This window comes from Aegilops tauschii, chromosome 2 (assembly GCF_002575655.3).
Source record: "Aegilops tauschii subsp. strangulata cultivar AL8/78 chromosome 2, Aet v6.0, whole genome shotgun sequence".
NCBI classification, from domain to species: Eukaryota; Viridiplantae; Streptophyta; class Magnoliopsida; order Poales; family Poaceae; genus Aegilops; species Aegilops tauschii.
The window spans coordinates 180,014,726-180,027,322 of NC_053036.3; the positions used below are offsets into that span (position 1 = coordinate 180,014,726).

Genomic DNA, 12,597 nt, shown 5'->3' on the forward strand with positions numbered 1-12,597 from the left:
TTCTAAACCTTCAAATAGTAGTCTGTTTTGTATGCCTGAATCGCTCATGTTGTGACTGGGGGTTGTCAGTATCTTCCATGCTAGGTGGGTTATTCTCGCAATGAGTGTTTATTCACTTATCATTCATGAGAAAGTGGCTGGTATTCGGGATGCCTAGTTCCATGCTCAAAATCCAATCAACATATAATAATGAAACAAAACTCCCCAGGACTGTTGTTGGTATGGACGGTACCCGTGGATTGCGCTAGTCGTGTAGTGTGATTGTTGGTGGAGGGGGAGTAAAAACTTTACCATTCTATTTGGGAACCGCCCATAATATGTCTAGCATGGAAGATAGTGAGATCTCTTGGTTGTTATGTTGACAATGAAAGCATACCGCTCTAAATTATATTCATCTATGTTTTAAAAGCTCCGAGCTCTGGCACCTCTGCAAAACCCCGCCTCCCTCTGTGAAGGGCATTTCTATTTATTTTTATTGTTGAGTCATCATCCTCTTATAAAAAGCACCAGTTAGAAAGCACCACTGTCATTTGTATGCTTTTTTATTAATTGATGTTGAGTATGAGTGTGATTAGATCTCTTTTTCCATGAATTACAATGTCTAGTCAGTTCTTGATCTTCATGGGTGCTCTGCATTTATGTTTTGTGGTCTTAGAAAGGGCTGGCGAGATACCATTTTGTCACATTGTAACTTGATTGTTTTGAAAGAAGTGTTGTCATCCGAGATTTATTATTATTACTCGTTAGTTGATTATGCCATTGATATGAGTAAATGTGAGACCTAAATGTTATTGTGAATATGGTTTATTCATAATCTTTGCCGAAAAGCTGAATATTGGCTAGACATATTTGCAACAACATGATCAAACAAAGTTTGTAAAAGTTTTTCTTTGTAACTTTCAGTATGTCAACTAAATTCCTTCAGGACAAGCAATGGGTTAAGCTTGGGGGAGTTGATACGTCTTCATCGTATCTACTTTTCCAAACTCTTTTGACCTTGTTTTGGACTCTAATTTGCATGATTTGAATGGAACTAACCCGGACTTGCGTTGTTTTCAGCAGAATTGCCATGGTGCTATTTTTGTGCAGAAACCAAAGTTCCCGGATTGACCTCAAACTTTACGAAGAATTTTTGCGGAATATATAAAAAATACAGGCGCAAGAATTGACTAGAGGGGATCCACCCAGAGGCCACAGGCCTGCCCCCCCCCCCCCCCGGGGGGGGCATGCATAGAGGGCTTGTGGCCCTTGGACCTCCTCTGACCTCAACTCCAATTCTATATAACCCTATTCGGGGAGTGAAAATTTAGAGAGAAGGAATCATTGTGTTTTACGATATAGAGCCGCCGCCACCGCATGTTCTTCATTGGGAGGGCTGATCTGGAGTCCTTTCGGTGCTCCGGAGAGGGGGATTCGCCGCCATCATCATCACCAACCTTTCTCCATCACCAATTTCATGATGCTCACCACCAGGAGTGAGCAATTCCATCGTAGGCCTACTGGACGGTGATGGGTTGGATGAGATTTATCATGTAATTGAGTTAGTATCGTTTGGGTTTGATCCCTAGTATCCACTATGTTCTAAGATTGATGTTTCAATGACTTTGCTATGCTTAATGCTTGTCATTAGGGCCTGAGTGCCATGATTTCATATCTGAACCTATTATGTTTTCATGAATATATGTGAGTTCTTGATCCTATCTTGCAAGTTGTAGACACCTATTACGAGTTATGATCCGCATACCCCAAGGTGACAATAATTGGGATTCTTTCTGGTGATTACGTAGTTTAAGGAGTTCATATATTCACTAAGTGCTAATGCTTTGGTCTGGTTCTCTATTAAAAGGAGTCCTTAATATCCCTGGGTTTCCATTAGGACCCCACTGCCACAGGAGGGTAGGACAAAAGATGTCATGCAAGTTCTTTTCCATAAGCATGTCTGACTATACACGGAATACATGCCTACATTATATTGATGAATTGGAGCTATTTCTCTGTCACCCTAGGTTATAACTGCTACATGAGGAATATTATCCGACAAAATTATCATTGCTGATCCAATGCCTACGATCTTTTCACATATTGATCTTTGCTAAGTTACTTTACTGTTGCTACTGTTATTACAATCACTACAAAACTGCTACTGTTACTTTTGCCACTGTTACCGTTACTCCCATACTACTTTGCTACTAAATACTTTGCTGTAGATATTAAGTCTTTCAGGTGTGGTTGAATTGACAACTCAGCTGCTAATACTCGTGAATATTCTTTGGCTCCCCTTGTGTCGAATCAATAAATTTGGGTTGAATACTCTACCCTCGAAAACTGTTGCGATCCCCTATACTTGTGGGTTATCACTTACTAATAGTGATAAAAATCCAAAATCCATTCCAATTCAAAATTCAATTGGTGGGTTAAATTAAAATTTCTTTAATTAAATAAACAAAAGTGCTCATAATATTGCAAATATTCACAACTAATTGTCATGTTGAAGCCAACTTCATTTGACTCATGAAAAAATGTCTAGGAAATTAATAAGTGGTCCAACTACACATAACTTGGGCATTTTGAATTCTAAAAAAATAGTTATCCTTTTCCAAATATTCTAGAGACTTGGTGTGTGGCTCAATAATATTGACCTGGATTTTGTGCAAAGTTTCACATTCGACTAAATTCATTTTGTCACTCAAATAAATACAAAACAGTAGCTAACTTAAATACATAATAGAAAATAGAAAAAGGCCTACCTAAGTACTGTGCAACTGGTCCTTTGGTGGCCACAGTGCTTTTGGCCTAGCCCAAGTTGGCCAATGTTTAATTGCAAGATGTCAGCGCCCCTCCTACTTTTAACCCACATGGTGGGCCCATAACCCACAGTTACACAGGATTGAAACCTGACCCTCCTGTACAATCCTTTTTCCAAAGTTATTCCTCAAGCTTGGCTTCGTATGTAGATCACGAGCCACCTTCCTAGAGATAATCTACTCTAGTTTCAAATGCAATATTTATTTCGTTGCTCTGAACCCCTTTCACCTTCTGATTAGGCGTCGAACGATTGCCTGCCTGTTCTAAAATTCTCATGGTACCTTCTTACTTTGCTCTCAGTATTTTCTTAAGTTTCAATTCGAGAGTTACTTTCCGCCACCTACCCTGATGTTATCTACCAGATAAGCAACCTTGTAGAGGTCCGTTCTTACGAAGCTACCCTTATCCTTTTCGTAAGTATGGTGAAGATCCGAAAGGAAGAACGACAACTTCATCATGAGGCATTGATGCAGAGAAATGAAGACATCAATGAAAGGGATCAACTTCTTCGAGAAGAGCTGCCAAGAACGAGCAGATCTGTTTGACCTTTGTAACCAGAACTTTCCCCCTTACTCCACCCCTTAAAATCCCGGGACGAGATTTCTTGTAGTGTGGGAGATTTGTAACACCCCAGTAATCAAGCTACAGCGACCTTCCTCTAATTATGCCAAGTCATCATCATTAACTTACTAATAGTCATTAAGATCCAAAACCCATCCCAATTCAAAATTCAATTGTTGGGTAAAAATAAAACTTCATCAATTAAATATACAAAAGTGTTGATAATATTGCAAATATTCACTAACTAATTTTCATGTTGAAACCAACTTCATTTGACTCATGAATAAATTACTAGGAAATTAATAAGTGTTCCAACAACACATAACTTGGCCATTTGAATTCTAAAAATTAATTATCCTTTTCCAAATATTCTAGAGACTTGTGTGTGTGGCTCAATAATATTGACCTGGATTTTTGTGAAAAGTTTCACATTCGACTAAATTCATTTTGTCACCCAGCTAATACAAAACAGTAGCTAACATAAATAAATAAAAAGAAAATAGAAAAAGGCCTACCTAACTACTGTGCAACTCGGCCTTTTGTGGCCACAGTGCTTTTGGCCCAGCACAAATGGGTCTTCCTCCACCTCCCGCTACAGGAGACAGAGGGCGTGCGTGTCACGCATCCATGGCGCCTTGGCCATGGATGGCCTCCATGCAACCCCTCTGGACCAACAAATAAGTCCCTCGGAAACACTAGCTCGTGGTCATCCGATTCCCTCCCGTTCCCCATCACACCCCCTCCTCGGCGGAAACAAGCTCGAAGCTCATGCGGTGACCGCGCTCGTCGTCGTCCCCGCGCCAAGTTAGTGTGTCCCCCGGCTTCCCCATCGTCTTCCACATCATCTACAAGGTCCAGATCGAGCCAGGGCACCACCGAACGATGGGATCGAGCTCGTCTTCTTCCTTCTGTCGTTGCCAATTTCTGCCTCGATCTGTCGTCTCACTGCGCTACAAAGCCATCATCGGGCCTTCTTGTGCCTCCAGGTGAGTCTCCCTTTAGTTCCCCTCTCCACCCTCTGTTCTGCCGCCGTTCCGCCATGGCCTTAGCCCGCTCCACCTACGCGTGCCCTGCCGCGCCTCCAGCCGCGTCCGCACGCGCCCGTGGTCGCGCTCCTGCGTGCACCTGCCTGCCGCCGCCCTTCCACGCCCGCGCCCGTCCTTGCTGCCCCGCTCCATCCTCGCTAGCCACGATCCGCCGCGCTCCCCTCACGCCGCTGCTCGCCTACTGCTACACTCCGGCCGCCGCCGCCGTGTGTGGCTTGCCCCAGCCGCCCCATGCGACCGCGCCACCAAGCCCGCCCCCACCCCGCTCCCAACTCACCGCCGCGGAGCAGCCTCGTGCCCATGCAGCCCGCTTGCCGGTCGCGCCCTGGCCGCGCCTGTAGCCCCCAACGCCACGCGCGCCAGCCCTCCCATTCATCGGTTACCCGTGCCTGGGTTCTGTGCCCCCCCCCCCCCCCCCCCCCCCACACACTAATTAGTCTATGACAATGGGTCCTACTTGTTAATTTAGTTAATTAAATTAGTCAATAAACTCTGTTAGACACTGAATCTATGACATGTGGGTCCCCTGTCCAGTATGACCAGTCAAACTATTGACTGGGTTAGTCCAGCCACTGACACGTGGGTCCACTTTGACCTGGTTGACATGTCATCCTTGACCAGTTGACTTGTTGACCAGGAAGCCCAGGCCCATTGTCAGCCTCAGTGGCTAGCCCACTATTACGTGACAAATGTTTTTACTGTGCATATTTCGTTCTAAACATATTTCAGAAATTCTAGGAAAACATTAAAACTTTGAAAATTAATAGAAAATAAATCGTAAGTCGGATGAAAATAGTTTATATATGAAAAATGATTAGAAAAATAAGACGAATCCTAATATAACATCCACATACCTGTCACATACCTCCCACACTGCAAACATGGAACCTTCCCCTCTAGATCATCTGTCCGATAATTGCTTGGAGCCAGGAAAATATTCCCGGATATTTTCTTGCTCCGTCTGTAACACGTGGTACTGCATTAGGTCACCCCTAGCACAGCGTTTTGCCATATCATGCTTTGCGGTGCCTTTGATTGCTCTGTTATTTATTGTGTTCCCCCTCTATTACTTCTTTTCCGATAGACCCCCAGACCGCTGTTAATCTGGTGATCGACTACTTCATCATCGAGGGTCCACATCTGTCTGTAGAGCTTCCAGGCAAGCAAAACTAAAAGCACAAGTGCTCCCTGGGTGATTTTGGTAATTAATGTCAACATATCTCTTGTTGGACTAACACTTTTACCTAGTATGTTTCAGGTAAGTTCAACAATGAAGTGGCATGGACTAGAGGATGTGGAACCCCTTCAAGATGCTAAGGACAAAGGATTGGCTCAAGCTCAAAGCACAAGACTCTACATTTTCTATTTTAGTGATCCAAGATCACATTGAGTCTATAGGAAAAGCCAATACTATCAAGAGGGGATGAGGTGTTGCTTAATGGCTTGCTTGCTCACAGTGCTTAGTGATATGCTCCAAAGCCCTCAGCTACCTTCTCACATCCACATATGACCTAAACCAAAAGTCCAACTCGGCCCCACTAATTGTTTCTATCCGGCGCCACCGAGTTTAGATGTCATAGCCACTGCCACAAGCCCTAATCAAGTCGGTCTCACCGATAGGGATCTCGGTCTCACCGAGATGGGATTGTAATCTCTCTGTATGTATCCATTACCAAAATCGGTCACACCGAGTTTGTGTAATCGGTCCTACCGAGATTACAATGCAAACTCTCTGTTCCTCTTCGTAACATTTCGGTCTAACCGAGATGAGCGAATCGGTCCCACCGAGTTTGCCTGACCAACCCTCTGTGTGTCCATTACCAAAATCGGTCTCACCGAGTTTGTGTAATCGGTCTTACCGAGATTACGTTATGCCCTAACCCTAACCATATCGGTCCCACTGAGTTGCATGTCGGGCCCACCGAAAATCCTAACGGCCACATGATTTGCTAAATCGGTCCGACCGAGTTTGGCGATTCGGTCCCACCGAGATTGGTAAGTTGTGTGTAATGGTTAGATTTTGTGTGGAGGCTATATATACCCCTCCACCCACTCTTCATTCGTGGAGAGAGCCATCAGAACATGTCTACACTTGCAACATATATTTTCTGAGAGAGAACCACCTACACTTGTGTTGAGGTCAAGATCTTCCATTCCTACCACATAAATCTTGATCTCTAGCCTTCCCCAAGTTGCTTTCCACTCAAACCTTCTTTCCACCAAATCCAAATCCTGTGAGAGAGAGTTGAGTGTTGGGGAGACTATCATTTGAAGCACAAGAGCAAGGAGTTCATCATCAACACACCATTTGTTACTTCTTGGAGAGTGGTGTCTCCTAGATTGGCTAGGTATCACTTGGGAGCCTCCGACAAGATTGTGGAGTTGAATTAAGGAGTTTGTAAGGGCAAGGAGATCGCCTACTTCGTGAAGATCTACCCTTGTGAGGCAAGTCATTCGTGGGCAACGGCCATGGTGGGATAGACAAGGTTGCTTATTCGTGGACCCTTCGTGGGTGGAGCCCTTCGTGAACTCGCGCAGCCGTTACCCTCGTGGGTTGAAGTCTCCATCAACGTGGATGTACGATAGCACCACCTATCGGAACCACGACAAAAACATCCGTGTCTCCAATTGTGTTTGCACACTCCAATCCCATCCCTTTACATTCTTGCAAATTGCATGCTTTACTTTCCGCTGCTCATATACTCTTTGCATGCTTGCTTGATAAGTATTGTGATTGTTAAACTTGTGCCAAAACCCCATTTAAACTTAAAGAAATTAAAAACTGCAACTTTTCTTGCTTAGTGTCTAATCACCCCCCCTTCTAGACACCTCTTCTCGATCCTTTCAATTGGTATCAGAGCTTTGGTCTCCATTTCTTTGGTTTAAACACCATTGGAGGAAGATGGATGAGTCTACTTTGGGGAGTCTTAGACATAGAGAGCCTATACTTGATGGAGAGTACTTTCATGAGTGGAAAATGAGATGCTTATGATTTTCAATGAATATCATTTGAACAAGTACATTGCTAGCCCTTGTGCACCTCATGTTGATCCTATGCATCCTACCCTTGATGAGTCAATTGACATGATCCGCAATCTTAGAACTGTTAATCTTATCACTAGAGCCTTGCCTAGAAACTTGATTGGAAGTTTGCCTACTCTTGAGTGTGCCTACACTATCTGGAAATTTCTTGAGGAACGTTTTCCAAATTATTCCTTGAAAAATCTAGATGAAATTCTCCATAAGTATATTGCCTTGAGTAAGATGAATTCCAATGATCCCATGTTTGGTAATTGTCTATTTGAGCTTACAAACCTTATGCGTGCCAAAGGAGATGTTGGAATTATTAGTGATATTATTTCCGAAGCTATTAAAATTCATAAAGAAGATCATTGCCAAACTCACTCTAACGAATCACCCTCTCTAGGATTTGATCCACCACATGAAGATGTTGAACATGGATACTATGATGAGGATGATGATAGTGACTTTGATCTTGATGATGCAATGAGACACTTTGGTCTTATGGCAAATCTTCGGGGATATATGGCAGGAGGAAAGGAATGGGTCCTTGATAGTGGATGTACCGATCACATGACCGGAGATAAAGATATGTTTCGTGAGCTTGCTGAAAATGACGGCCCTCGAAAGTATGTCACTTTTGGTGATAACTCAAAGGGTAAGGTGGTTGTCCTCGGTAAGGTGGCCATCTCACATGATAGCTCCATTCAAAATGTCATGCTCGTTGAATCTCTTGGCTACAACTTACTTTCAGTATCTAGACTTGCTGATTTTGGTTTCAATGTCCTATTCACTGAAGTAGATTGCCAAGTGTTTCGTAGAGATAATCATAAAATGGTCTTTACCGGTATACGTAGAGGTGATCTATACATTGTTGATTTCACTAAAAAGGCTCAACCTAGAACTTGCTTTATTGCTAAATCCTCTAAAGGCTGGTTGTGGCATAGAAGATTAGGTCATGTGGGCATGCGAAACCTTGACAAGCTTATTAAAGGAAATCATATCCTTAGCGTTAATGATGTCATATTTGATAAGGATAGACTTTGCAGCGCTTGTCAAGCAGGTAAACAGGTTGGAGGAAGGCATCCCGTGAAGAACATCATGACCACAAGGAGGCCACTCGAGCTACTTCACATGGATCTTTTTGGTCCCAACGCTTATAGAAGTCTTGGTGGAAATTCTTTTGGTCTAGTTATAGTTGATGATTTTTCAAGATTTACGTGGGTGTTCTTTCTCGATGATAAATCGCAGGTCCAAAAGATCTTCAAGAACTTCGCTAGGAAGGCCCAAAATCAATTTGAAAGTGAAGATCAAGAAGGTTCGCAGCGACAATGGAACGGAGTCCAAGAACGCAAATGTGGATACCTTTCTTGACGAAGAAGGTATTTCACATGAGTTCTCGGCTACGTACACACCTCAACAAAACGGAGTTGTTGAGAGGAAGAACCGGACACTCATCAAAATGGCGAGAACGATGCTTGATGAGTACAAGACGCCAAAGCACTTTTGGGCGGAAGCGGTTGAGACAGCTTGTCATGCAACAAATCACTTGTATCTTCACAAGCTACTCGGCAAGACGGCATACGAGCTCCTCACCGGTAACAAGCCCCAAGTTGGATACTTTCGAGTATTCGGATCAAAGTGCTACATTCTTGATAAGCATTGTCGTTCTAAATTTGCTCCTAAGTCTCATGAAGGTTTCCTACTTGGTTATGGCTCAAACTCTCACACTTACCGTGTCTACAATAATTTCACCCGAAAGGTTGAAGAGACGGTAGATGTGAAGTTTGATGAATCTAACGGCTCGCAAGTAGAGCAATTGCCAATTGATGTAGGAGATAAAGACCCTTCGGAAGCAATCCAAGACTTGTCTATTGGCAAGATTCGTCCAACGGAGGTGAAGGAGAGTACCTCGTTCGTCCAAGTGGAAGCTTCTACCTCACGACAAGGTGAACCAAGAGTTGACACGGAAGCATCCACAAGTGGGACACACCACAATGAAGAAAACGAGGAAGTACACCAAGATGAACGTCAACAACCTCCTTCCCCACTACGACAAGAGAACGACAACGTCAAAAATGAAGAAGGCCAAGAAGAATAACAAGATGAAGAAGATGTTCCACCAAGATCCAAGAAAAAGCTTTCACGAGTTCGAGCAAGAATTGCTAAAGACCATCCCGTCGAGCAAATCTACAATGATATCCAAACCGGGAGAATCACTCGCTCTAAAACTCGTTTAGCTAACTTTTGTGAACACTATTCATTCATCTCTAGCATTGAACCTATGAAGGTTGAAGAAGCTTTGGAAGATCCGGATTGGATAAATGACATGCATGAAGAGCTACACAACTTTGAGAGAAATCAAGTTTGCACATTGGTTGAGAAGCCCGACAACAACCACAACATCATCGGTACCAAATGGGTGTTTCGCAACAAGCATGATGAAGATGGACAAGTAGTTCACAACAAAGCACATCTCGTCGCCCAAGGCTACACTCAAGTCGAAGGTATGGACTATGGTGAGACATATGCCCCCGTTGCTAGACTTGAGTCCATTCGCATCTTACTTGCCTATGCCAATCACCATGATATCACCTTGTACCAAATGGACATTAAAAGTGCTTTTTTAAATGGTGAAATAGAGGAGGAAGTTTATGTTAAGCAACCTCCCGGATTTGTCAATCCTAAGAAACCTAATCATGTTTACAAACTTCACAAAGCTCTTTATGGTCTTAAACAAGCTCCTAGAGCTTGGTATAAATGCTTGACCAAGTTCCTTATTGAAAAAGGCATTGAAATTGGAAAAAATTATTCTACTCTTTTTACTAAAAGGGTCAATGGAGAACTATTTGTGTGCCAAATCTATGTTGATGATATTATATTTGGTTCTACTAACCCTCACTTCAGTGAAAAGTTTGGAAAGCTAATGTCGGAGAAGTTTGAGATGTCGATGATGAGTGAGCTCAAATTCTTTCTTGGTTTGCAAATAAAGCAAACTAAGAAAGGTACCTTTGTCTCTCAAACAAAGTACACCAAGGACTTATTCAAGAAGTTCAATATGCAAGAATGCAAAGGTATGACTACACCCATGCCTACTAGTGGACATCTTGATTTGACCAAAGATGGTGAACCGGTTGATCAAAAGGTTTATCGCTCTATGATTGGTCCATTGTTATATCTATGTGCTTCACGTCCCGATATAATGCTAAGTGTGTGCATGTGTGCACGATATCAATCCTCTCCTAAAGCATGTCATCTTAAGACCGTGAAAAGGATAGTGAGATACTTAATCCATACACCAAATTTTGCCATTTGGTATCCAAAGAGGGCCTCTTTTAATCTTGTTGGCTACTCCGACTCGGACTATGCCAGTGACAAGGTTGATAGAAAGTCCACTTCGGGTACTTGTCAATTTATTGGTAGATCTCTTGTGTCTTGGTCTTCCAAGAAACAAAACTCGGTATCCTTATCCACCGCCGAAGCAGAATACATTGCCACTGGTTCATGTTGTGCTCAATTACTTTGGATTACCCAAACTCTTAAAGATTATGGGATATATGTGAAACATGTTCCATTGCTTTGTGACAATGAAAGTGCTATCAAGATTGCTCACAATCCCGTGCAACATTCTCTAACTAAGCATATTGAAGTTCGTCATCATTTCATTCGAGATCATGTTGCCAAAGGGGACATTAATCTTAAGCATGTTCGCACCGAAAAGCAATTAGCGGATATATTCACTAAACCACTTGATGAGAAAGTGTTTTGCAGGTTAAGAGGTGAATTGAACATCATTGATGCTTCAAACATGGAGTAGGAACTCCATTTGATACATGCAAGACATGATTCTATGACTAATCCTTGATATTTCTCTTATGATGATAATCTTATGTCTTGGATATATTTGCACCTTGCATGTTATCTAACCCGTGTAGGTACTTGGATGAATCTAAACCTATGAGATTGCAACTCACTCACATTTTGTGCAATCTCTACATTACCAAGTCTCTACACAATGGTGGTTGAAGACAAGGAAGCACAAAACCACTCAAACATATCCTTTGACAAATTTATTATTGAGATTCATGATTGTCATTTTGGATACACAAGTGCTCTTCCTTGCAAAACTAACTCATGTAGGTAGATGAACTCAAATTCCAAAGTGGTGCTCCCAACTCTTGATGAGCTACATTAACCTTGAGCAACCCACATAAGTTCAACTATATGATCACGATCAACACCACCACCCAAGGTATGTTATTCCATCTTAGAGAAGCTTTACTCCAAGTCATGAGTCAAAGCAACTCGACAAGATGTGAATACATCAAGATGCTTAAACGAAAAATGGTAACCCCATTTTGAGCTTAAACGATGAGTATGACCTATGATCAAGTGATCTCACTTGACTCCTAAGTCAATATACTCTAACATAGGTGACTTCGTCGCCGACCAATTCTAGATGAAGTTCTCTCGTGTCCTTCTTTTCTGTGCTCTTGCATTTGTCTCATGCATATTTGTTTCCCCTTTCAAAAAAAATTCATCTAGATTTCTTTTATGTTTCCTTTTGTTCTGCATTCCCTGCATCCAATTCATTGCAAATCTTTCAGTTAATTCCTTGCGAATCCTTGTTAGATCTTACTTGTCTAGTGAGCTGAGGTGACAAATGTTTTCTCTGCGATGAACTCGGTTCCACCGATCTGATGCCTTCGGTCCTACCGACCTCTTTCGGTACAACCGAAGCACAAAACTCGGTGTCACCGATTTCACTACAGGAAAGATAGCTTGCCACTTGTTCCTGCATTCTTCTTAATCAAGCTCCACTCAATGAATCTTCTCCTCTACCAGCATCACATTCAACTTGCTGCTTTGTACTGTGACTCTAGGACCAAACCCATTGTGACAAAAATCCAGAAGAACCCTTCTTGGAAATTGATATCGAAGGGGGAGAGAGAGATCACATCAAAGCTTAATCACATCTATAGGGGGAGAGAATACTCAAGGGGAGAAAGAGTAATCATCAAGGACCCCAGATGCTTGGTGTTCAACAGGAGAGAAGTCACATGTCTTTAAGAGGGGAAAGACATGTTCATATTTGTTGGTTTACTTGCATTAGCTCTGTTTCTTTTTTTTTGAGCTTTGATTTTCAGTTCCCTATCTTCTCCCA

General features: G+C 42.5%; 1 long non-coding RNA gene across 1 annotated transcript; it reads left to right on the forward strand.

Moving 5' to 3' along the window:
• The first annotated feature begins 2,846 nt into the window (after nt 1-2,846).
• Nucleotides 2,847-5,897, forward strand: LOC141041597 (uncharacterized). Its single transcript, XR_012202227.1, has 2 exons — nt 2,847-4,352; nt 5,497-5,897. It is a non-coding gene; the product is annotated as an uncharacterized lncRNA (long non-coding RNA).
• The last annotated feature ends 6,700 nt before the right edge of the window (nt 5,898-12,597 follow it).